General features: G+C 45.8%; 1 protein-coding gene across 2 annotated transcripts in view; it reads right to left on the reverse strand.

Annotated features, from left to right (window-relative positions):
• Positions 1-26,397, reverse strand: part of LOC135917192 (FMRFamide receptor-like) — a 982,442-nt gene that overhangs the window by 139,917 nt on the left and 816,128 nt on the right. The window lies entirely within an intron of this gene.

Here is a 26,397-nt window from a genome sequence, read left to right on the forward strand (position 1 = left end):
CAGGGAGAACCATGAGGTATAAGTGCTGGCGCACGCATACATTCAAGGAAACGGCGCGGCAACAAAAGTAATATAATCTTACTAAAATATAGTGGAACTGACAATTTACTACTGATGACATCATTCTTGATATTTTTTGAGTATATGAATAATCATTACGCAGTCCCTGAATTAGATAATATGCTCAAAGTAATAAGTAGTCTAACAAATTTATCTGAAAGTCAGCTTGAAATAATATTGAAATACACCAGTTCGAGTGTAAAGACAGAAACTATGCAACTAGTTCTCAATATAGCTAATAGACTCTATAATAACCATCTTATCATAGTAGGAGCTGATTCTGAGGGTCATTTAAGTACTCAAGGATTTAACGCAGACTACTTAGGAATATCTAACATACAAAGAGTAAAAATAATAAACGATATTTATACAAAGTACTTATATAGATGTACTATTGATAACGCAATATATACTCTAAAACATAACTATATAATCCCTATCGAGATAAATAAAATTTTCTCATTGTATGAAGACCAAATTGGTATTTTGTCAAAAAAACTATGTAATTCTTCATATATTAAATCGCTTAGAAAGCCTGTTTCATTAATATTTAATCAAGAAGAGACATGTAAAAAATTTGAGAGTTTCAGTGATATGCTAGATCATATCACTTACTTAATAAAATGTCTTGAGAAAAATACTGAAGGAGTATCTAATGAAAATAAGGAGCAATCTCAATCAATAACAATCTCTCTAATAAACGATGTTTTAAATAGTTACAAAATGAAGAAAAGAACAATCTTGCAAAGAACAGTGCCCATAGAACAACGCGCATGGTGACTACAAAAAGAAAGAGAAGAAGGGCAGCTGAACAATACGTAAAACTATGGCACAACAATGCAAAGCTCGGAAAAGAATAATGACAGCAAGAATTAAAAATATCAAGATCATGAAAACGATAACAATAATAAATCAAGCAATCAAGCACTCAAAAGTTTGTGCAGTGCCCAGGAAATCCTACAGAGCCTTTGTACTAGTGCACTTAAAATGTAGTACGTAGGACAAAATCTACAACGACATATGTAGTAGACAAAACAATGCGAGATGGAGAAACAGATTGGTAAGCAGGGAACATGACAGTGGGGGTAAAAGGGAGTCATTCATAGAACATGATTGTCTACATTTGTACAAACACAGAAAATTTACTGTGAAATATGTCAACACAGCTAGGTGGAAGAATTATTACATGTTTTTGGTAGTTGAGTCATAGGACAGTCTATAATGCAACAAGGCCGGGCAGCAAATGTGTAATACAACATGGTTTACTTCTGCAGCATGGAAAATTGCACATTATTAAGATTTGGGGAATATACAAAACACTTAACCAACTTACAGGGGAACAAAAGGTGTGACTTAGTGCGCCTTCATTTTAGAGGTGTGAATTGAAGTATATTTGATAGAGCTTGAATATGGTCATCACAACGGCAAAAGCGGTGCTTGAATATAGATATCAGTTATTTATGCGCGCGTTAAATGAAGTAGCAATTCAATTTGTACGTTCCGTGTCAACGAGGCATGCTGTAGTAGTGGAACGCACAGATTAGAATACAATTTGAGATAGGTAACAGGGACTGGAGGTCAGGTGATTTATGACAAACAATACCAAGAGTGCGAAGGGCGTGTTCTCTCGTATATTTATTGTGTAAAGAGGACTTTACCATTTTGTCTAAATGCACGCCAAGATGTTTTACTTATTTTACCGACCGTGGGCACTGCAGCACCTCGAAGGATGTAGGAACTTCTACATGGTGTTGTCCGTGTATAATTTAATGCCATAGTTTTGGAAGCACTTAAGACTGGCTTATTGTTTGTGCTCCAGTTCGAGAGTGAAAAAAAATTCTTTTCGGAAGGGAATGCAGTGCGGAACGCGGTTGACAGTCATAACTCCTCTATCGAAAAGAATGTAGACAAGAAAATAAGTAACATTTCTTAAACTTTTATTCAGCCCTATTGCAGCTGCTCACAGGGAACAAACTGATGACTTAAAATCAGTTTTAAGCCAGAAAGCCGTGTCCACAAATGCGGACACAAGTTGTGAAAATGCCTCGTGAGCTGCTCGCAGTCATTTTATTTTGTTTTTATTGTTTGCTTAGCTAATATATGGCACCCTCTTTTGAAATCAAGGTAAACCATGATGTATAGGCTGGTAAATAGTGCGATTGGAATGCCTCAGAGTATTTTGCAGGCATGTACTTGGCTTTATAAAAAGTGTTCACAATTGTGGACGTTAGTAGCGAACTATACTATTTGCGAAAACGTTCGCAGTCATGTTCTTTTTTATTTGTTCACGGCCGCGTTAGCCTAGATAAGGTGTTCTCCTTTGGAAACTGAGTAAACCATGGTCAACGCAAAAGAAGGTGGGTCATATTATTGCCCCGCAAGTGTTGGCTCAGGATTACCTGGCGTTATACATAGTTGCCACAAATGTGGACATTGGTAGGAAAGAGGTTAAATAGCTTTGTGTCATCAGCCTATAGAAGGAATGAAGAGTATCAAATTAAGCTTATCCTTAAGCCTAAGGATAACTTAAGGGAACTTAAGCTTATCCTTTCTCCCTGCAACCGCTGTGGTATAGTACTAGGGTTTCCTTGCCTTTTCACGTCACCTCCCCCCTCTCTTACATAGGAACTGCTTCTTCTCCATCTCCTGCTTCTCCCCTCTTCAGTTCTTTCTATCTGCATCCCCTCTGGCCTCGTACATTAATAGAATGGGAAGTACTGCAGATTCTGCAATGCTTCTGAGGGGAGTCGCGGATATTTACAGCTGCCAAGCGGCTAATGTGCCGACGGCCAGGGAGCTCGAGAGAGTATTGTGTACACTCGACGTGGTAGGGTGAAAACAAGTTTCTCCCGTCGCTATTTCGCTATTACTCGGGTTGTCATCTACATACACCCTCTGAACCCTGCCCCACGCGGTCTGCCCGACAGCAGCAGCAGTAGTGGGAAAGTCGAAGGAACAGGAAAAGGAAGCTTCGCTTTAAAAAAGCCGTGAGACTGCCATGAAAGTACTCAGTCGCAACGCAATAAGAACACGTAGCAATTTAAAGTCAAGCTTGCACGGCACTACATGTCGCCACTTCGTCAGCTCCAGATTGGCTATTCAGAGGAGACACAGAAGACACCCACCATAACCGACGTCCCGCTGGCAATGGTTTGGAAGCCTTGGCAACACTCCACCGTTGCCTCTGTTGAACATGTACATGGGCGTGCTCCTTCGCTGTTTCGTCAGCGTGAAGTTTACTGTCTCCCAGAAAGCACAGTCGAAGGTGACTTAAAGTACAATAAGATACAATACCTTCGGAAGACGAAGACAGAACAAACGTATCATCGAAATGATGAAAGGAACTGCACCACGCAGCCGCCTGAAAAAAGTTCTTTGGACCAAGCATGGCCTTTACAACTTCAGAAGAGTCGGGGACAGAAAGCCCCAAGCACCCTACAAAGGCAGCCTCGCAAAAAGAAAAACAGCAATCCTAGGACCGTTACAGGTTGTGGCTGGGAAGGTAGGAAGAAAGGTCCCTTGGAAGCCGGGATATTTTTAGTATTTAGTGTTTCTGCAGCGGCTCTGTGCTAGCTGCGCGCTTCTATTATTCCTCTGTGGCCGCGGTGGGCGCAGGCTTTATTAAACGTGGCCGGCTCCCGGCGCACAGCTTTCTTCCTGCCGGAGAATGCACAGTGGCGTTGAGCTTTTCGTGGAGGCTCCCAAAAGCTGAGCAAATGTCCACAAGTCTCACCGCCTTATTTCCGCTGCCCCAGAGCCTACCGATCATGTCTTCTTTTCTAAGCGTATACGTGCCTTCACTCTCAACTCGCCTTCCGGAACTCTACCGCGCCTTTACTCTTTGACCTTCTATATTTTTCCGCATACGTTTCTCATTTTTCACGCGCAGCCTCTCTGTTTTCTTGCTGATAGTCTTTTTTTTTTTTTCGCGCCTTCACTTTGTGTTTCCTTAGGACGTCTCGCCGTTCTTTTGTGGCTACTCGTTCACTTTTTTTGCGCCTATTTCTGCATCCTTCGATTTCCTATCAAGTGTATTTTAGCCGCTTTCGCGAAATTCTTTTGCTTTCTTAGGAAGTCTTCTTTCTGAGTTCAACTAGCAAGCCCCTGTACAAGAGCGCGCGAAGCCGGCAATCTCCTCCCCGCCCCCTACCAATATTGCAAGCCGTATTTTTGGGATGACTCCCGGCGAGAAGGTGGCGCAATAACACCGGCCTCCAACGCAGGCGCCACAGTGGGTGAAATGCAGGCGCCATTTGCGCGAGCAACGAAGCGCACACAGAAAGCCGCGCAGATCTACGAGCACGCTGATGTCTCCGTCGTAGCACTTTCTCCGTATCAATGGCGGCACGTGACAGCGAGGAAAACAAAGCAAAGAAACAGGGAAAGCTTGGTGGCGTTGCTTGGCTGAAACAGCCCAAGAACCTATTGCGCACTACAGCCATATATTGGGCCCCGTTCAAATTCACACCAGCGTCATGTGACCGCGACCGCAGTTTCCGCAACTGGTGGTACAACAAAGGAGTTGAATCCTTCATAATAATTCAGAGCATCCTAAAATACTTCAATTAGTTTCCGCGAGTAAGGTTCATCCGCACATTTTTAACTATAAGTGTAACATGTTACTTATTTTCACAGCCAGAGATGAAAAAGTGCGGGGAGGGGAGAGGCGCGAGCTCACAAGTCAATGCGATGCTAGCAACATGACCATAGAAAGCCAACAGACAACGAAGTCATCGGGGAAATTAGCAGTGCACTTGGTTGATATTGAAATGAAGAAAATAATACAGAATATGGAATGAAAGTTGACGAACAGATAACTTGTTGCCAGTGGGGCCGAAACCACAACCCCAGCATTACGCGAGCGTTGCACTACCAATCGTGTTACGGCGACGGCTATAAATCCGTGCACTAACTAGAGTATTTATGCTTACTGCATCTAGCCCTGGGAGTGTCAGCCAGCGCCACTCAGAGCTATGGCGGGTGGACGTGGAACGTTTTTTTGTGCTCAATGGCGTCAGGTTGTACGAGAACATACGAGAGCAGGCACGTGGGTAATAAACCCTTATATGCTACCTGATGACATCAAGGCTACCAGATTCGAGACCCTCGCTATACCAGATGCAGCCTTGATGCAAGCGGAAATTTATGTGCATTTAGGGATTTCTCCCGCGAAGCCTGCCATTATCAACTCAATCTCAGTAATGGAATAGCCATCAGAGCAAGCAAAAGACCACGGGTTGCCAGAAAACGCGCTGCCAGCGCTTTTTCTTCGGTACAGGCTAGGTAAGTCCATAACTCATGTTCATTTACAGTGCTAGGTACAGTGCTAGGTACAAATAGAAGCTATTCTTGTGCACTGGGTGCATTTATCGAGCTTTCATTCTATAATCATGCAATATAACATATAAATATGAAAACGATATCTCGTTGGTGTTCAGCCAAAGAAATGAGAATGTAGAGAGGTCACTTTGACACGATATGAGCTTTTAGATGCCATGATAGCCCAAGACGGCCTCAGTAGCAGTGTATCCTTAACAGGCAGACATGAACAGGCAGGCAGAAAGGGCAGGAAATACAACTAATAAAATATTACTTGAGCGCTTTTAGGTCATGTGGCTATCAGAAAATCTGGAAGTTGGTTATTTTCCAAGCATAGCTATTTATGGGAAGAATTTCGATATCTATGATAACCGAATTCATGAGGCACACACCGTGAACACACAAACGTTAAAAATTCAGTAACTATGTGAAAGGAAAAGAAAGAAGCCATTAAGAAACATGCTTAGTTTAATGAAGATTATTTGTTCATTTATACTGTAGTCGTTCCAATGATGAGGCTTACAAATATTTCAGGAGAACGAAGTAAAACATGCTAGACGTTTATATTATTGATATGCTACCAACAGCAGGGATCCTAGTAATAGCGTTTAATCAGAATAAACTCTGTTTCAACCAAAACTAGCTGCCCTTATGCCATGTGTCCTCTCGGTTATCGGATACCGAATTCCACAGTCTGTACTCACAGGGGCGTTCTCTGGTATAAGGCAGCAAAGTGCGCGACCAAACCGTTCAGGAAGACGAAAAGTACGTACCGGTAATAAATTCAATGGACAATTTCTTAATGCCGCGAAGAGATATATGATTCATATTCGGGCGGTGCAGCAGGTGAACTTATGAAAGCCTGCCGTTCTAGTGCATATCCAATACGGCATATTGAGTTCGGAAGGAAGTCTTGAGCTCACAGCAGTACGATTTGCTGCGCGGAGAATAGTGCACCATTTATTAAGATCTGCGCCGAATATATCTTATTCATTAAAACAAGAATGGAATTCTTGGGAGAAATTGAGTGAGTGCGAGGCATATGCTTAGGATGAAGCAGGCACCAGGGGCACTGAACAGGCCGACTCGAGATCAGGGAGTAAAAAAAAAGATCAACAACCCCTAATCGCATTTGCAACGGTTGTATATTGCACGGACTTTTTCATAAAGGAACAGCTGGAGAAACTGTGCTGAAAATTAAACATAAGGATGCTGCGTAGCATACGTCTGTCTGACCGAAAAGTGGCTGCAGTTGAGCGAACGCTTTTAATGTGCCAAGTCATCCCAATATTTTATTCTGCCCTAAAGAATTATCTAGACAGTTGCGAGTTGTTTTCTCGTCTATATTCTTGCATTCAGGCAGCCAGCTAAGCCTTCAAAATGCAAAGTGCTACCCTTAGTTTCACCATGCCGAGTTTATTTCATGACTTTTATTTTAGCACCTTTGCAAACAGCAGAAACTTTATCGCCTTCATCTTTTACATCCAGTTGAACGTCTCTGTTTCTTCCACATTTTGTTATTGATGACTCCGCGTATCTGCACTTGCAATTACCCTGTATCCGGCCATCATATTGTTTGACGCCAGCTTCCATTCCTCGTCCACACTATCGAGGCGCAAGTATAACATTCCTTGCTCTACAGGCCAACTTCATAGCATCCATGTTCCTCAAAGAAGGGCGTTTATCTGACTTTTAGTAAGGTGCAGCCCACGTCCCCCTGTGCACTTTCTAATTTGTAGTTTTACCTTGCGCTGTTGGCGGATCTTTGGGTACGTCTTCCTTTCGATTATGTATACGCCCAGGTATATCTACTGCTTGCATATGGGTACGGCCGTTCTGTGAAAATGATACCAAATCGTCGCTCACTTCCTTCACAGGGACCACAATCCCCGATTTTCGTGTTTTCAGATTTAGGCCGACATATGTCGCCTCATGGAAACGCGTCTCGCAAGCCTTCGTAAATCTGCTGCAATATTCCCAGAGCACCATTATGCCCTCTGTATATATTGGCGAAGGGACCATTTTCGTAGCACCCACTGCCCATTACGGATGTAAGGAAACTCGAAGCATAGTTCAGTATATTACAGCCGTCTCTATTTTCTTATGAACCATATTCGATGTACCTTTGTGGGGTAAAACTAACATCGCTATCGAAATAAAATTCATAAAAATTTTGTCCAGTTGTCGATTTTTTTTCATGTTGCAAGTTGGTAACCTTTTTTCAAGTTCAATCTCGTAAATCATAATTTTTTACGATGTGTTACTTTGCTAGCTGGCCAATGAATTTTTAGGTATTGCTCTGCGCTTCTGTCTCCCCTTCCTCAATACCTTATGAGTCTAGCAAAAATCATTTTATACTCAGCGCACCTGTCTCAATCATATCGTCTGTTCGGTTATCTACATTGTATGCTACGCTGAACGTAAACAAAATAGATAGATATTCAAGAAATAGGTAGATATTCAAGAAATAAAAACAGACCAATCATATTCAGGCTTCTCGACACTAGACATAAGACTCAAATATTGCGAAAAGGCTACAAGCTCAAAGGCTCCAACTTGTCTATCGGAGAGGATTTCAGCCGCAAAATGCGGGAGACTAGAAAAAAACTCTGCGATAGTGCAAAACCCAATCGGGAAAAACATGAAAGGTCTCTTTATCCTATGATAAGCTCTACATTAATGATCGCGTATTCGTTTGGGATCACGAAAAAAATGAAAGGGTGTCACTACAAAAAAACATAGAAAGAAATCGTCCATCAACGCGAAGTCAAACAAATTTAAGACCCTAACAAAGAAACTTGAGACCCTAACAGTGCTTAATATAAATGCGAGAAGCATAGTACACAAGGGAGAACTCCTGGAAGGACTGTTACTTGAACACAATCCGGATATAGTGGCCATCACTGAAACCTGGCTATCCCCAGATATCTTCAATCACGAGATATCTCCACCAGGTTACTCTGTTATCCGTAAAGATAGGCTGTCTCGTGGTGGTGGCGTGGCCCTACTTCTTAAGAATGATATTCCATTCGTTCCACTCCGCGATGTCTCCAACGCGGAGGCTGTATTTTGTAAAATATTGTTACGTAAGAAGACGCAAATGAAAAGCTATAGACAAGTATATTTACAACGTAATACGCCGCACTTGGCCAAGAGGCAACAGCCCGCGCTAGCCTCCAATCGTTGTCTTCGTCTTCTTCCTGCTCAGCTCTTCGTCAGTGGGAACATACCCCGTAGCACTACCCCCGGCGGCAAAAGCGCCGTCCCGGAGCGACTAAAGGCTGGACTCTGAAGCAGTGTAGTAGCTCTTGAGCCTACTGACGTGCACGACATCACTAGACGCCAGAGTAGATGACGAGGTTGAGCTCACAGGAGCAATTTCATAAGTCACAGGCGTCACCTGGCGCAGCACGCGGTAGGGTCCTGTGTATCGCGAAAGGAGCTTTTGTGAAAGTCCGACGTGACGAGAGGGCGACCACAAGAGCACGAGCGAACCAGGCGAAAACTGTACGTCACGGTGGCGGGCGTTGTACTGACGCTGCTGAGTGGTTTGCGAGTCCGTCAGTCGAGCACGGGCAAGCTGGCGTGCATGGTCGGAGAGAGCGATGGCGTCGCGCGCATACTCGCTTGTTGAGATCGAAGTACTGAAGTACTATAGCGCCAAACAGACGACACGGGAAGAAGAGACACAGACGAGCGCTTACTAACAACTGATGCTTTAATGACGGAAGCACACAATATATATACACAAATCTGGCGGCGCAACTCGCGCATTGTCAAAACATCACATGGTAAAAGGGCGAAAGGCGATAGAACGATTGTGAATGTGACGTTCGTGAAGATGACACGTGGTGTACAGGGCCAAATGACTATACGTGATAATGGTTACATGATACACAAACACTGGCGTAAGGGAGTACCCCTTAAAAAACTAAAAGATTAGGAATGTTCACCAGGCGCGGGCGGCGCAGCAACATGCTCAGATTCAACTATGGGCTTCTAAAAATGACATCTCACTTTTATAGAGAATTTTAGATGGTTCGCTTACGCATTCAGTGCCCTTCCTTTTAATGTAGAAGGCTTCCTTCAGCTCGCGGGCCACGCTGTCTCGACTTCTGTCCAGAATGATAGTCTCACTTAGGCGAGGCTTGCACCCGCACTCTTTGCAGTGGATGGCCATATTGGAACCTGTTCCTTTCTCGTGTAACCTATCGTGTTCTTTCAGCCTTTCATTAAGACACCGCCCCGTTTGTCCAATGTAAACTTTTTTGCATGAGAGCGGAATTTGATATACTACCCCTTCCTTGCAACTGACAAGTGGATTGGTATGCTGGGTTCCGCAGGTCACGCGTTCTGTTTTCTGGTTGTTAACGCGGGCGCACATTGTTGCAAGTTTTGAAGGGGCTGAGAATACAACGGGGACTTTGAATTTACTCGCGACCTTTTTCAGCTTGTGGGCTACGCGGTGGGAGTACGGTACAACTACAGGTCTTAATCTCCTGGTTTGTTCTTGCGTGTTTTTTCTTGCTTTCCCTTTTATCTTCTGGAGCAGGCTCTCTACAACAGAAGTTATAACTGACTGTGGGAACCCCGCCTCCTTTAGCCTTTCAATCTGCTGATGGAAGCTGCTCCGTATGGTATGCTTACTTGACTTCCTGGTAGCCGATTCCAATGCCCCTTTTGCTATCGCTCTTTTTACGGTCTTAGAGTGGGCTGACTCATAAGACAAGAGCTCTTTCTGCGCTCGGGGTTGGTACTTCCAGTGCACTTCAGCTCCCACGCTGAGCTCGAGGTCTAAAAACTGTAACTTATTATTCTTTGGTAGTTCAAAGGTGTATTCTAATCCATGGCTATATTTCATAAAGACATCTAGCGTCTCTTTGACAGTTTCTTGGTGGCCTGGTGGATCCTGTCTGTTCAACACAATTAAGAAATCATCTACATATCTAAATACTTTGTAGATATCTAAATACATGTAGATGATTTCTTAATTGTGTTGAACAGACAGGATCCACCAGGCCACCAAGAAACTGTCAAAGAGACGCTAGATGTCTTTATGAAATATAGCCATGGATTAGAATACACCTTTGAACTACCAAAGAATAATAAGTTACAGTTTTTAGACCTCGAGCTCAGCGTGGGAGCTGAAGTGCACTGGAAGTACCATCCCCGAGCGCAGAAAGAGCTCTTGTCTTATGAGTCAGCCCACTCTAAGACAGTAAAAAGAGCGATAGCAAAAGGGGCATTGGAATCGGCTACCAGGAAGTCATGTAAGCATACCATACGGAGCAGCTTCCATCAGCAGATTGAAAGGCTAAAGGAGGCGGGGTTCCCACAGTCAGTTATAACTTCTGTTGTAGAGAGCCTGCTCCAGAAGATAAAAGGGAAAGCAAGAAAAAACACGCAAGAACAAACCAGGAGATTAAGACCTGTAGTTGTACCGTACTCCCACCGCGTAGCCCACAACCTGAAAAAGGTCGCGAGTAAATTCAAAGTCCCCGTTGTATTCTCAGCCCCTTCAAAACTTGCAACATTGTGCGCCCGCGTTAACAACCAGAAAACAGAACGCGTGACCTGCGGAACCCAGCATACCAATCCACTTGTCAGTTGCAAGGAAGGGGTAGTATATCAAATTCCGCTCTCATGCAAAAAAGTTTACATAGGACAAACGGGGCGGTGTCTTAATGAAAGGCTGAAAGAACACGATAGGTTACACGAGAAAGGAACAGGTTCCAATATGGCCATCCACTGCAAAGAGTGCGGGTGCAAGCCTCGCCTAAGTGAGACTATCATTCTGGACAGAAGTCGAGACAGCGTGGCCCGCGAGCTGAAGGAAGCCTTCTACATTAAAAGGAAGGGCACTGAATGCGTAAGCGAACCATCTAAAATTCTCTATAAAAGTGAGATGTCATTTTTAGAAGCCCATAGTTGAATCTGAGCATGTTGCTGCGCCGCCCGCGCCTGGTGAACATTCCTAATATTTTAGTTTTTTAAGGGGTACTCCCTTACGCCAGTGTTTGTGTGTCATGTAACCATTATCACTTATAGTCATTTGGCCCTGTACACCACGTGTCATCTTCACGAACGTCACATTCACAATCGTTCTATCGCCTTTTGCCCTTTTACCATATGATGTTTTGACAATGCGCGAGTTGCGCCGCCAGATTTGTGTATATATATTGTGTGCTTCCGTCATTAAAGCATCAGTTGTTAGTAAGCGCTCGTCTGTGTCTCTTCTTCCCGTGTCGTCTGTTTGGCGCTATAGTACTTCAGTAATGCACCAACTAGCCCAACAAAACGTTTTGCTGAGATCGAAGTAGGAGGAAGTGCCGTGTCAAGGGGCAAGGTCGGTTCGCGACCGTAGAGCAGATAAAAGGGAGAAAATCCGGCGGTGTCGTGCCGGGAAGAATTATAAGCGAATGTGACGTAAGGAAGGCCAATGTCCTTTGACAAACGTACTTTGACAGCATATCGGTAAGAGTACGGTTTAACCGCTCTGTCAGGCCATTCGTTTGAGGATGGTATGAGGTAGTCAGCTTGTGTTGAGTGGAGCAGGAACGTACAATGTCGGCGATAACTTTCGAGAGGAAGTTACGACCACGGTCAGTGAGCAGCTGTCGCGGGGCGCCATGAAGTAAGATAATGTCCCGCAAGAGAAAGTCCGCGACGTCAGTGGCGCAACTGGTAGGGAGAGCCCGCGTGATAGCGTATCGGGTGGCGTAGTCAGTTGCGACGGCTACCCACTTGTTCCCAGAGGATGACGTGGGAAAGGGACCGAGGAGGTCTAATCCAACACGAAAGAACGGTTCCACAGGGACAGTGATCGGCTGGAGATGACCGGCAGGTAGCACCTGAGGTGTTTTCCGACGCTGGCAGGTATCACAGGCAGCAACATAGTGTCGGACAGAGCGAGCGAGACCAGGCCAATAGAAGCGGCGGCGGACGCGGTCATACGTGCGGGTTACGCCAAGATGTCCTGCAGTAGGTGCGTCATGCATCTCAAAGAGCACAGTCTGTCGTAGATGTTTTGGCACGACAAGAAGAAGATCAGATCCGTCAGGAAGGAAGTTCCTTCGGTACAGAATGCCGCCCTGGAGGACATATCGGCGAACGGATGCGTCGGTAGGTGTAGAGCGCAGACGCTCGATGAGTACTCGCAGCGATAGGTCTCGGTACTGCTCATCGGCGATGTTAACGAAGGCAGACACAGAGAAAATGCCGTCGGCAGTACTACTGTCGGCGTCGTCAGGCTCGTCTGCCGGGTAGCGAGACAGGCAGTCAGCGTCCTTGTGTAGTCGGCCAGATTTGTAGGTGACAGAGAAGGAATATTCTTGGAGGCGTAGGGCCCAGCGACCAAGTCTTCCTGAAGGGTCTTTCAATGAGCATAACCAACAAAGCGCGTGATGGTCTGTGATAACGGAAAAGGGTCGGCCATATAAGTATGGGCGGAACTTCGCAACCGCCCAAACTAGGGCCAGACACTCAGGCTCAGTGATGGAATAGTTGCGCTCCGCGGGTGAGAGGAGCCTGTTGGCGTAAGCGATAACACGGTCGTTGCCGCGCTGGCGTTGTGCCAGTACTGCGCCAATTCCGTGACCGCTGGCATCAGTACGAACTTCGGCAGGCGCAGACGGATCGAAATGGGCCAGAACGGGAAGCGTTGTGAGAACGTCGATTAGATGCGAGAATGCAGAGGCCTCGTTAACGCCCCACTGGAAAGGGGCGTCTTTTTTCAAAAGCTCGGTTAGTGGTCGTGCTATGGGCGCGAAATTTTTCACGAAACGGCGGAAGTAGGAACAAAGGCCGATGAAGCTGCGCACATCCTTGACACACTTCGGAACAGGAAAGTGCGTAACAGCATGGATCTTGCCTGGGTCCAGTTGCACTCCGTTCGCGTCAACGAGATGCCCAAGGACGGTAATCTGGCGACGGCCGAATTGGCACTTCGATGCGTTCAGTTGCAGACCGGCGCGACGAAAAACGTCCAGGACTGCCGAGAGGCGCTCGAGGTGCGTAGCGAACGTTGGGGAGAATACTATGACGTCGTCCAAGTAGCACAGGCATGTGGACCATTTGAAACCGTGAAGAAGGGAGTCCATCATGCGTTCAAAAGTGGCAGGAGCGTTACATAGACCAAATGGCATTACTTTGAATTGATAAAGACCGTCCGGAGTTACAAAAGCAGTCTTCTCGCGGTCGAGATCGTCCACAGCAATCTGCCAGTAGCCGGAGCGGAGGTCAATAGAAGAGAAGTAGGGAGCACCATGGAGGCAGTCAAGGGCGTCATCGATCCGAGGTAGGGGATACACGTCCTTTTTGGTAACCCTGTTAAGGTGCCGATAATCCACGCAAAAGCGCCATGAACCATCCTTCTTTTTTACCAGTGCAACCGGTGACGCCCATGGACTACATGACGGTTCTATGATGTTATTGGCAAGCATTTTGCGAACTTCAGCGTGAATAACTTGACGCTCAACCGGGGACACTCGATACGGGCGGCGATGAATAGGAGGGGCATCGCCGGTATTAATGCGATGTTTAACAGTTGTAGTTTGGGCCAAAGGACGATCGCTAAAGTCAAAAATATCGTTGTAGGAAAGCAGAACGCGGTAGAGCTCACGAGCGTGCTCGGACGGCATGTCGGGCGCAATCATTTTCTGTAAGTCGGCGATGGTGCAAGTTGTCGACTGAGATGGTAGAGGCGGATCGGCTGAATTGCTGTCTACCGCAATAGATGCTATTGAGTGATCTTCGAATGAGCAAAGCTGGGCCAGAGACATCCCGCGTGGCAGCACTTGCGTCGTCAAGCCAAAATTGACCACTGGCAGGCAGACGCAATTAGCCGTAATAGATAAAACGGTATGAGGTACCGTGATCCCGTGTGTAAGGAGGACGTCTTGTATAGGAGCCGCGATATAGTGACCGTCGGGCACTGGTGGGGATGACACTAGGTCAACGTAAGTCAGTGCCGTAGGTGGCAAGCGAACAAAGTCGACGGAACTGAGGCGACTGGGGTGTGGTTCAGCGGGATCCAGAACAGGCAGGTCAAGGCGGAGAGTACTGGCGGAACAATCAATGAGAGCAGAATGTGCGGAGAGGAAGTCTAAGCCGAGGATGATGTCGTGGGGACAGTGGGCGATGACTGTGAATAGCACGACTGTTGAGCGATCGGCGAAGGAGACGCGGGCGGCACACATACCAATTACGGGGGCTGTTCCGCCATCGGCGACACGGACAACAAGCGTCGTGGCGGGCGTGATTATTTTTTTCAGGCGGGTACGAAAGTCCGCGCTCATTACCGACAAATGCGCCCCAGTGTCTATAAGAGCAGATACAGGAACACCGTCGACTTGCACGTCAAGAAGGTTCAGATGAGTGGGCAACGTCAGTGGAGGATTTGGCGGCGTAGGGAGCAATGCAGCGTCACCTCGAGGCGCTGCATCATTCAGTTTTCCGGCTGGGAGCGGCGTCCGAAGGGAGTCGGCGAAAAGGAGCGACGGGGCTGGGGAGAGCGAGATTGTCGTCCTTGGGGCGAAGGTGAACGAGAATAGGGGCGGTTCGGCGTAGGAGAGTCAGTGGCGGCATTATCGGAGCGTGCGGCATAAGGACGAGGAGGGCCACCCGAGGGGCGAGAATAGGCAGTATAAGCAGACCGGGTCGGGGAAGTCCAGCGACTTCGACAGTGCCGAGAAATGTGCCCGATGCGACGGCAGTGAAAACAAATGGGCTTGTCGTCAGCAGTGCGCCATTCAGCTGGGTTGCGGAAACGTGGTGGGTAAGACGATGCGCGACGGGGCGGAATCGAAGAAGCCGGATGGGTATCAGGGTGATGGGCCGAGCAGATGGTGTGAAGGCCCATGTTTTCGAACTCCTGGCGGACAACTGCCTGGATCAGGGAAACCGTGACTGCCGGTGCGTTGGTGGGGTGGAGTCGAAGGCAGCCGGATAGGCGGCCTCAATCTCACGCCGAACGATCTCGGTAATATCGCCGGTGTTGTTGGGACGAGGAGCATCGGCACTGGAAGAAGTCGCTGGGGTGTTGGGCAGACGGGCAAACTGCTGATCGATACCTCTGCTTTTAGCGAGTTCCAGGCGGCGGCACTCTTTGATAACAGCATCCACCGTCGCGACGTTGTTGAATACGAGCAAGTTGAAGGCGTCATCGGCAATGCCTTTGAGGATGTGGGATACCTTGTCTGACTCAGGCATGTGTGCATCAACTTTGCGGCACAGAGCCAGGACGTCCTGAATGTACGTGACATAGGGCTCTGTTGACGTCTGCACACGGCCGGAAAGCGCCTTCTGCGCGGCAAGTTTGTGACCGTAGGGGTTGCCGAACAAGTCTCGGAGCTTTTGCTTGAACGAATCCCAACTGGTGAGCTCCTCTTCGTGCGTCCGAAACCAAACTCGAGGTGTGCCACCGAGGTAAAAGACTACGTTGGCGAGCATGATAGTTGGGTCCCACCGGTTATTGCAGCTGACGTGTTCGTACAGGCTGATCCAGTCGTCGACGTCGTCCCCATCTGTGCCCGAGAATACGCCAGGATCACGAGGAGCAGGGAGAGAGATGTAGGTCGTCGAAGTGGCAGGAGGGGTCGGAGGCGGCTGAGTCGAATTGTCATCGCCGGGAGCCATGAAGCTAGGCTCGACGTACCGTCCACTGCGAAGCTCCGTGACGAGGTACAGGGAACGTCCACCTCCACCAGATATGTTACGTAAGAAGACGCAAATGAAAAGCTATATACAAGTATATTTACTACGTAATACGCCGCACTTGGCCAAGAGGCAACAGCCCGCGCTAGCCTCCAATCGTTGTCTTCGTCTTCTTCCTGCTCAGCTCTTCGTCAGGGGGAACATAGCCCGTAGCAATATTGTACAATGATTGCGCTATATTTACTGGTTGCGTCTATCGAAGCCCTACTAGTGGATCCGAAGGCGTGCTTGCTTTGCAGGAGTATATGCAATTCCATGTTCTTACTAGTAGAGTGATCCTCATGGGGGATTTCAATTTACCTGATCTGAACTGGAGTACCATGCACTACACTTCAGCCACATCCGCAGCACTTACCGATTTAATGCTAAACTTCAACCTCAACCAGGTAGTCGACCAGCCAACTCGCTCACAAGGCTCTACGAATAGCATACTTTATCTCATACTCATAAGTAACCATTTCCCACTTCACGCAATTGAGATGACAATAGTCGGTGGTATATCGGACCACGACATACCTAAATGTAAGCTCTCGCTTGAAGGCAACATAAAGAAGCTAAACCTGGAGCGTGCTGTACTTGATTTTCGCAGAGCAGCTCATGACTGTATTGTCACTCACCTGGCACACGAGTTTGATGCTTTTCTCCAAGCAGCTTCAGAAACGTGTTGTGACGTCAACACTTTGTGGCATCAATTTAAGTCAGTCGTGCTACACTGCACAACAAACTTCATCCCGATGAAACGTTGCATACCACAAAAGAAAAACCCATGGATATCGCGTGAGGTCCTTCAAGCAAAGCGTAAAGTAAAAAGACTTAGACACACTATTAAAAGAAAAGGGCCGACTCAATCTCTGAAAGACAATCTGACCTCCGCTCTCGCTGACTTCAAAGGAAAGTTAAAAAATGCAAAACATCACTATTTCAGCACAACATTCCCCGACTTCATTACCAACAATCCACACAGGTTTTGGCAATACTTTCGCCCGTGTTTAGGTGTGTCACCCGAACGGTCTCTAGAAGAGAAAACAGCTTGAGCAAACACATTCAACAAATTTTTCTTCTCGGTTTTCACTTCAGACAATGGCTTACTTCCCTCCCTACCCTGCCCACCTAAAACCATCGATTAATTAAGCATTACGAATGCCGGTATTTTTAATCTGTTGCTTAATATCGACATCAAGAAAGCTAACGGGCCAGATGATATCCCGAACGAATTTTTAAAAACGTATGCAGAATGGTGTAGCCAACACCTTGCCATTATATACCGCAAATCACTCGAGTCCACACAACTACCAGATGACTGGAAAAACGCGAAGGTGATTCCAATACATAAATCCAGCGACAGCAACGAACCTTCCAACTACAGGCCAATCTAGCTTATCAGCACATCTTGTAAAATATTGGAACATATTATCTTCAAACACATCACTACATTTCTCGAGCAAGAACATATATTATTACCTCAACAACACAGCTTTAGAAGTGGCCTCTCAACGGTCACACAACTAACCGAAGTGGTTCATGACGTTGCGCTCAGCCTAAACAACCGAAGCCAGACAGACATGATCCTCCTCGACTTCAGTAAAGCGTTTGATTGTGTAAGCCATGTAAAATTAGTTGCAAAACTGGAGGCTGCAATCGGAGGCAGTCAGATTACTGCATGGATAAAAAACTTCTTATCACATCGAACACAATATGTTATTGTAGATAACACCCCTTCCAGGTCTGTAGCTGTCATCTCCGGTGTTCCCCAAGGGTCAGTACTGGGCCCATTGCTATTTTTGATCTTTATTAACGACATTGCTGCTAACATTGAATGCGACATTAAGCTCTTCGCGGACGATTGTATTATTTATAAAGAAATTGTCAGTTACGCAGACCACCTATTATTAAACAGAGCACTCGGTTTGGTGTGCAATTGGTGTAAAGAGTGGCAAATGTCAATTAACACCACTAAATCTGTATGCATGTCCTTTACAACAAAAAAGAAGCCTTCAGAATTTCCTTACGCCCTCGGTGGCACTTGCCTGAATAAAGTAAATAACCACAAATACCTAGGTTTGACATTCTCTTCTACCCTTTCTTGGAACTTACATATTGATAATATTACCTCAGTTGCATTACGCAAGCTTTTTTTCCTTAGACGATGTTTACGCCTTACACCGAAACACACCAGACTACTAGCCTATACAACTTTTGTTCGCCCCGTCTTAGAATACGCTAACATCATCTGGTTTCCACACACATCAACTAACATATCAAAACTAGAAAAGGTGCAAAGAAAAGCTGTGAGGTTCATTTTTAACAAATACAGTCCCTATGACTCCCCTACAAACCTCTTAGCTGATGCAGGTCTTAAAACACTATCTGTTAGGGCCAGACACGCCCGCTTAAAATTCATCCACCAACTAATGCATGACAGTTATAAGATAGACCGAACTAAGTACGTTACTTTGTCTACATCACGCCTGTCGCGAAAAAATAACCCATTTACACTAAACCAGTACAGTATTCGCAATGACACGTTCAAGTTTTCACTTTTCCCACGTGCGATCAGAGAATGGAATCTCCTCCACTCAGACATAGTTTCCTCTCCGTCACTTTCATCGTTCATCAAGCTTCTGGAGACATCAAACAGAGAAGACGCCACTTAGCACACCCACATATCTTAATCTTAACCCACATATCTGTAATACTTATTTCTGTGCGTGGAATTTATGCATTTCAAACCCCAAGCTCGCCGCTTCTGCGCGGTTATCTGTTACCTGTATAAGTTCTCTGATCTTACAAGTGTCATTCATTCGCTATTTTTTATATAAATTCTAGTAATACAATATTGTTATATTGTTATACTAACTACATTGTTATATTGTTATGGCCATATTGCTATACCAACCAAAAGTATTGTATTAATGGTGATTTCTGCAGTAGTTAAGGAAGCGTTTTTTCTTTTTTTTCTTTTAATGTACCATGTAACATGACCTGTTTGTTTCTTTCTGTAAAATTGTGCCCACCTGCTTTGGTCTCAACTGAGACTGGCAGTATTGCAAATAAATAAATAAATAAATAAAATAACTGAGCTCAGGATTCACGTCCATACCACAATGTGAATTTAAAATCGTCTACACCTCATGCGACATACCTTTCATTTTAAAGTTGTATCGTAATTGTTCTTTAAACTGCAATCTAATTACCCTCGTGAGCTGGCCCTTTTCGTGAGCCTGCTCAGCACACTCAGCAAGAATCTGTTCCCCTGATCGGCATGCTATTGCAGAGCTTGCATATGCGTATCCATTCGTCTCAATTTCATTCTATAACATATTACAAGTTACTTACTCAAGGATCAGGAGAACATTCTACAAATCAACCAATTTCAGATATGGGAGTGTTTCGATGTTCTCGTTCCTTCTCTGTTGATCAGGATAGAAATATTGAGCACTACAGACCGGAACGCTCGTCCTACACAGAAGGAACTAACCCACACATCAGTGCCGTCACAAGTCAGCAAGCGTTTTCCCTCCGTTCTATTAAATCAAATAAGTCAGCTAAGGACCCACGCCTATACCACACTGTGAATTTAGGCCCCTACCCCTCCCCACGTTAAGGGTAGCAAGCGGGACTCAGTCTGGCTAACCTCCCTGCCTTTCCTTCCTCCCTTCTCTCTCACTCTCTAGACTCGTCTAGTCTCACGCGACATAGCTTTCATTTCTGAGTTGCATCAGAATTGTTCTTTAAACTTCAATCTAATTACCATCGTAAGCTGGCCTTTCTTCTGCGCGTGCTCAGCATACTACAATGGTGGAACTGCAAAGGTGTACCGCGCCGCCTTTAGGCCCTGACGACGTAGTGGAGTTCGCTGCGAAACAACGTGTTTTATAAGTCCGCTATTTGGTTGCGGACGCTCCTTATAAGTTAATTATTTTCGCAATCGGGCAGGTAAATTTGTCAAAATGTTCAGCTTCTTCTAAGAGTTCTGTGGGCTACTGAAATGCAGGCTGTATTTTGTGCTTGTTTCAGTTCATATGACCTTACGAACAACTTTAGTGTAGTTTATATTTACTCACTTTCCCACTTTTTTAATTAAAAATATACTGCCTATCACATGCATTTCTTATGAAGATTTTGTACTTTTCACTGCCCATTTATTTTTTTATGCGTAGCTACTTTCTAACCGACATGTAAGCTGGTGCTTTGTTTTAGTATTATACCTTTGTGTGTACCTTAAAAACGTGGCATATCACCTGGACTTCTACTACGAAACAAGTTTTAGAGCGCAGTTTTTAGGCGCCCGTTCCCAGGTGAAGCGTCTCTCAGCGTAGCCGCGCGAATGCCACAGCGGGGTCAGTTGCAGCTCATCGTGCCAGCGTTCCCATACTACCCCTCCCTCTGCTAAGGCACTAACGGCACTGGCCCACTGCTAGTCGGTGCGGTGATTTTGGTGAGTGAGTGAGTGAGTGAGTGAGTGAGTGAGTGAGTGAGTGAGTGAGTGAGTGAGTGAGTGAGTGAGTGAGTGAGTGAGTGAGTGAGTGAGTGAGTGAGTGAAACCACTTTATTTGGTTCACAATAGACGCGAATAAACTCAACGTCACCTGGCTGTGCCTACTCGGGGACCATCAGGTCAAACCTGACGGCTCTCTAACGAGCCCTCTGGACTCGCGAGAGGTCTCAAATTCCTTGCCTCAATTTATCGCCAAATGAAAACACGTATCGTGCTGCAGTAACATTTCGGCTTAGGGAGTATCGTAATCATGGGAGAAATTTTTGTTTGCATTATCTGCATCCAATTCGTTGTACCTGTTTCTTTCAATTTATTTATATTTATTGTTTCTTCGCTCTCTCAGATTTATATAATTTTCTTTTTTGCGTCTGTGTGTTTATTTTTGCGTGTGCAAACGTATTTGCAGGGCATATTGTCTTCTGCTGTGAATGCAGTCACATTTCAAGCCGCTTTGTTGTTATCAGTAAGCGGCACTGAATATCTATGTACGTTTAAAGGCTATGTTGAACTGCAACATAAAACCCAAAAATATTTAGCAAGAAGACCTTTCAATATATTCTTGCTAAATATTTGGTAAATATTTGGTAAGGATTGGTCGTCGAGGCTCTGTGGAGCTCCGCCCTCGAAGACCAAACCTGGGCGACCCAGCACGCCCGTGAGGCGGCGGCGAGGCAAGCCCTCGACGTTTCCTCATGGGAGTCTTAGGCCCGGCCATCATAAAGTGCTGGTTCTACAATAAAGGTTTATTCCCCCTCCCCCCCCCCCCCGAGACCTTTCGGTGTGCAAACATAGCTGGTGACTCCTTCACAGCAGGCAATGACACTAATAAATGTAGCGCGTCTCCGCAGAATTCATGTACGGCCGCTTCAGTCACCGAAGCTCTCCCTCCATAATCCTCTCTTCAGATAAAGTAGAACAATTATAGATAATTAGAGCGTGTCCCGCCTAATTTCTTTTATTTACTCCTTTCTTTTTCTATCAAAGCGAAATAGCCCACCAAAAAGGGCACTGCCTACAGACTTTACCACCATATATTGTGGGGATGCGCCACTCTCAAGCGTCCCCTGATATGTTGTTTACCCGCATAGCTCCCGTCTTCTGTAATTCGGCTTCATCGCGTGGCTTGGTGCAAGCGGCAGTCGGTCTGGTTGAAGCGCATTGCGAGACATGGTGCGAGTGTGGCTCTCCTAACGCCACCTAACGACGGGATTACGTGGGCCGAGAAAGGAGAAGGCTCTTCCTCTTTGGCTGCGGTTCGGCTAGCGGAGCACACGTTGGGCGCGTGTGCCGATCTATGCTTCTGCGAGACCGTCTCGCAAGGCCTTCCCTGGAATGGACGAACACGATCGCTCGAACGCGCCACCGTTCGCGTGACCGTACGCGCGAACGACCAGGCGTTTCTGTCCAAGATGGGGTGAACAAATTCGCTCGTTATCCGGTCGCGGTGAGTCGGACTTCCGCGATTTGTCGGGCGCCCATTGGCATGTTTTGTGGATAGCAACTCGGCTAGAAGACATTAGTCAATGAAAGGTGCAATAAATGCCCTTGTGATTGTTTGCACTATGTGTTGTCGTTCCTTCGACCCAAGAGCACGGGTGAGAACGCCACAATACAGCCCTGTAGGTGTAAGGCGCTTATCTGGCGCAAGAATTTGTATTTTCATTGCTTTAATGCGACACCTTTTGACCAGTCCCAGCCAGTTTTCTGCAACGGGTATCTGGCCTCTTTCGCGTAGCACACTCTACACTCCGCACAAACATAATTTTGAATAACTTGCTCGCGCACACAAATCCCTTCTCTCGGTCGCTGGAAGTAACAACATTGATTTTCAGCGTAAATGTCGCAGCTTTCTAGAGGCGCACGTACCGAGTGCACCAGCGTATGTTGCATGCAGACCCTGTGCACATGTATATATCGTTACGGCGCATTTCGACAGGACCGTGCGCGCAAGAGATAGATGAAGAGGAAGTGGTACACTACCTCCTGGAGCTAAGACCTTTGCACCAGCCTGTGTGATGACCAGTACAGTACTCACCTACGGGGCAGAAACCTGGAGGCTTACGAAAAAGGTTCTCCTTAAATTGAGGACGACGCAACGAGCTATAGAAAGAAGAATGATGGGTGTAACGTTAAGGGATAAGAAAAGAGCAGATTGGCTGAGGGAACCAACGCGAGTTAATGATATCTTAGTTGAAATCAAGAAAAAGGAATGGGCATGGGCAGGGCATGCAATCAGGATGGAAGATAACCGATGATCATTAAGGGTTACGGACTGGATTCCAAGGGGAGGGAAGCGTAGCAGGGGGTGGCAGAAAGTTAGGTGGGCGGATGAGATTAAGAAGTTTGCAGGGACGACATGGCCACAATTAGTACACGACCGGGGTTGTTGGAAAAGTATGTCAGCTGTCTTACGCTTCTTGATTAACTTCGAAAGTTCTGCCAGTTCTATTCTAGCTGTAGGGTTAGATGTTTTCATACATTGGTGTTTCTTGATCAGATCTTTCGTCTTCTGCGATAGTTTGCTGGTATCCTGCCTAACGGAGTTACCACCGACTTGTGGAATATAACAAACCCTCATATATAGGTTTCATCGATTTCAAGAAAGCATTTGATTCATTCGAAACCTCAGCAGTCATGAAGGTATTACGGAATAAGGGTGTAGACAAGCCGTATGTAAAAATACTGAAAGATATATATAGCGGCTCCACAGCCACCGGAGTGCTCAATAAAGACAGGCAAAGCAAAAGGGTGGGCCTAAAAACTGAGTTGCAGAAAACGAAAGCAATGTTTAACAGTTTCGGAAGAGAACAGCAGTTTACGATAGGTAGTGAAGCACTGGAAGTGGTAGGGCAATACATCTACTTAGGGCAGGTAGTGACCGCGGATCGGGATGATGAGGCTGAAATAATCAGAAGAATAAGAATGGGCTGAGGTGCGTTTGGCAGGCGTTCTCATATCATGAACTGCAGGTTACCATTATCCCTCAAGAGAAAAGTGTATAGCAGCTGTGTCTTACCAGTACTCACGTACGGGGCAGAAACCTGGAGGCTTACGAAAAGGGTTCTACTTAAATTGAGGACAACGCAACGAGCTATGGAAAGAAGAATGATGGTTGTAACGTCAAGGGAAAAGAAAAGAGCAGGTTGGGTGAGGGAACAAACGCGAGTTAATGAAAGCTTAAGTGAAATCAAGAAAAAGAAATGGGCATGGGAACGTCATGTAATGAGGGAAGATAACCGGTGGTCATTAAGGCTTACGGACTGAATTCAAAGAGAAGGAAAATGTAGCAGGAGGCGGCAGAATGTTAGGTGGAGGGATGAAATTAGGAAGTTTGCAGGGACAACATGGACACAATTAGCACATGACCGGGGTTGTTGAAGTATGGGAGAGGCCTTCACCCTGCGGTGGGCGTAGCCAGGCCGATGATATATATATGCATAGGAGCAGGTACGAGATCACTGGGCCAGTTGCTAGTTTGGTACCCTGATTGCGCATCAACTATACGCATTGCAGCAATAATTCTTCACATTATTTATGTAGTTCCTTGTTGCCTTATTATTTTAACGGTGTTTGTGCTTGACTATAATTACGGCAATGATGCAATACATTTCTTTTCTTGTTGGCATTATTGTAACCTTGATTGTTGCGCGATTGTTATTACGTCAATACTTACCTTGTAACTGGTCTGTGTAACTGCAATTATCTTTGTCATAACCTCTCTGTTCTATTTATTCTCTTGTATAATCCCGTAATCAAATTGTTATATGCCCAAGTTTTTTATTGTATAAGGTTTAGTAAGTAACACCCTATACCATGTTCCTATGTGCAACATACAGCCCTTCCTGTTACAATCCCTGATGCGATTCACAGCATCAAGAAATGAAATGAAATGAAAATGAAATCAATGATGACGCAATGATGGCGTATGAAAATTCCAGTATGAGTTTATATTCTGGAATTTCACGTGCCGAAACCACTATCTGATCATGAAGCATGACGTAGTGGGGGACTCCGGAATAATTTCGACCGCCTTGGGGGTGCGCCTAAATCAAAGTACAGGAATGTATTCGAATTGCAGCACCCATCGAAATGCGGCTGCCGTGGCTGCGATTCGATCACGCGACCTCGTGCTTGTCAGCCCAACACTATGGTCACTAAGAACTCGCGGCGTGTAACTTACGGTTGATTTATGCCAAAAATTTCGAGGGGAACTCTGTTGGTCAGGACAGTTTCAAAATTTCTGTGATCGTTCGTCGTGGTATCATGATGTCTCCGTGGCGGCGACTCCCCTCAGCATCGAGCACATTATGAAAAAAGAAGGCGATTCGACCGCTCAGTACGCCAACGGAAAGTATATCAGTATTCATTAACAACCTGATAGACGGCATCGCAGCGCATTCCCCCCTTACCTGAGGGACGCAAACCACCTTACCGGCGAAATTTCCGACCTCAGCATCCCCGGCGACAGTTTTTACGTGACGCTGGACATTTGCTTTCTTTACACAAACATTGCTCACCGTGATTGAGTAGCAGAGACGGTACTAGCGTTTGAAAAATTGAGCGCGCCGGCGGGTGTGGGTGGCAACGCTTTGTCCGCACTTCTGGCTCTCGTACTATGTCATAACCATTTTGAATTCAATGACAAGCACTTCCTGGAGGAAAGTGGCACTGCGACGGGCACAAAAATGTCCACAAATTTTCCGAGCATCTTCATGGCCTCTCTCAGAATTAAATTTATTGAAGAAAGTACTCTAAAGCCTTTATATCACAAAATATTACTTGATGCCATATTTATCGTGTGTAACCACGACAAAATAAAAAAAATGCCTCCTCCATTTCCTATCGGATTTTAATGCTCTCTACCCATCGATCAAACTCAGCCAAAGCATTTCCAAAACTAGTATCCACTCCTTGAACATCATTCAGTTGCTGGAGAACAACCACCTATCGACAACTCTTCACACAAAACCTACGGACCATCAGGAATATTTATGCTTTAAAAGCAGCCATCCACGACATTGTAAAACGGACCTTCCATACACTGAAACTTGCAAGTACCGCAGAATTTGTTCCGACATGCCGGAATTTGACAAACACGCGGAACAATTAAAGCATGCCCTATAGTTCCAAAATTGTACAGAACGTATCATTGACGACGCGGTATCACGCGCTCGTAACGCGAACCGGAATGACTTAATCAAGGAACCAAAATCTGTACCCAAACGCTATCTTTCAAAAAAACCTTATATTAAGCTATTCATCATCATTGCCACGGGTGAACAACTTACTTTACCGTCAATTTAATGTAATTAGACAAAATGATCGATCGACCACTATCTTCATGGAACCACCTCGCGTGATGTACTGCAGAGATAAAAGCCGGGAGGACCTGCTTGTCAGAGCTAAAACCAACTGCTCTGTAATCGAGCCAGGGTGACATCGTAGTAGAAAAGCTCGTTGCAAGATGCGCCTCCATCGGTAACAAAGCCCGAGCCGAAGTCAAGCAACTGAAATTTTGGATTCATAAACACCGAAAACCTAGGCTGTGCCTCCAGCAGCGCAGTGTATAAGCTACACTGCAATGTATGCGGGCAAGAGTACATTGTATAAACGTACGTCTCATTTTGATTGAGCTTTAGTAACCACGGATACCACACCACTTTACTGCCGAACCTACCCACTCCTGCCCAAACACAGTTTTGACCAAATCTCTCTAACTATACTGCCATCCGGCCTTCGCAATACTGGTGAGGGCGAACAGCGCGAAGTCCACATTATTTTTTAAATTTCGACATTAGCAGCGGGCA

This window comes from Dermacentor albipictus, chromosome 3 (genome assembly GCF_038994185.2).
Source record: "Dermacentor albipictus isolate Rhodes 1998 colony chromosome 3, USDA_Dalb.pri_finalv2, whole genome shotgun sequence".
In the NCBI taxonomy this organism is placed as follows: domain Eukaryota; kingdom Metazoa; phylum Arthropoda; class Arachnida; order Ixodida; family Ixodidae; genus Dermacentor; species Dermacentor albipictus.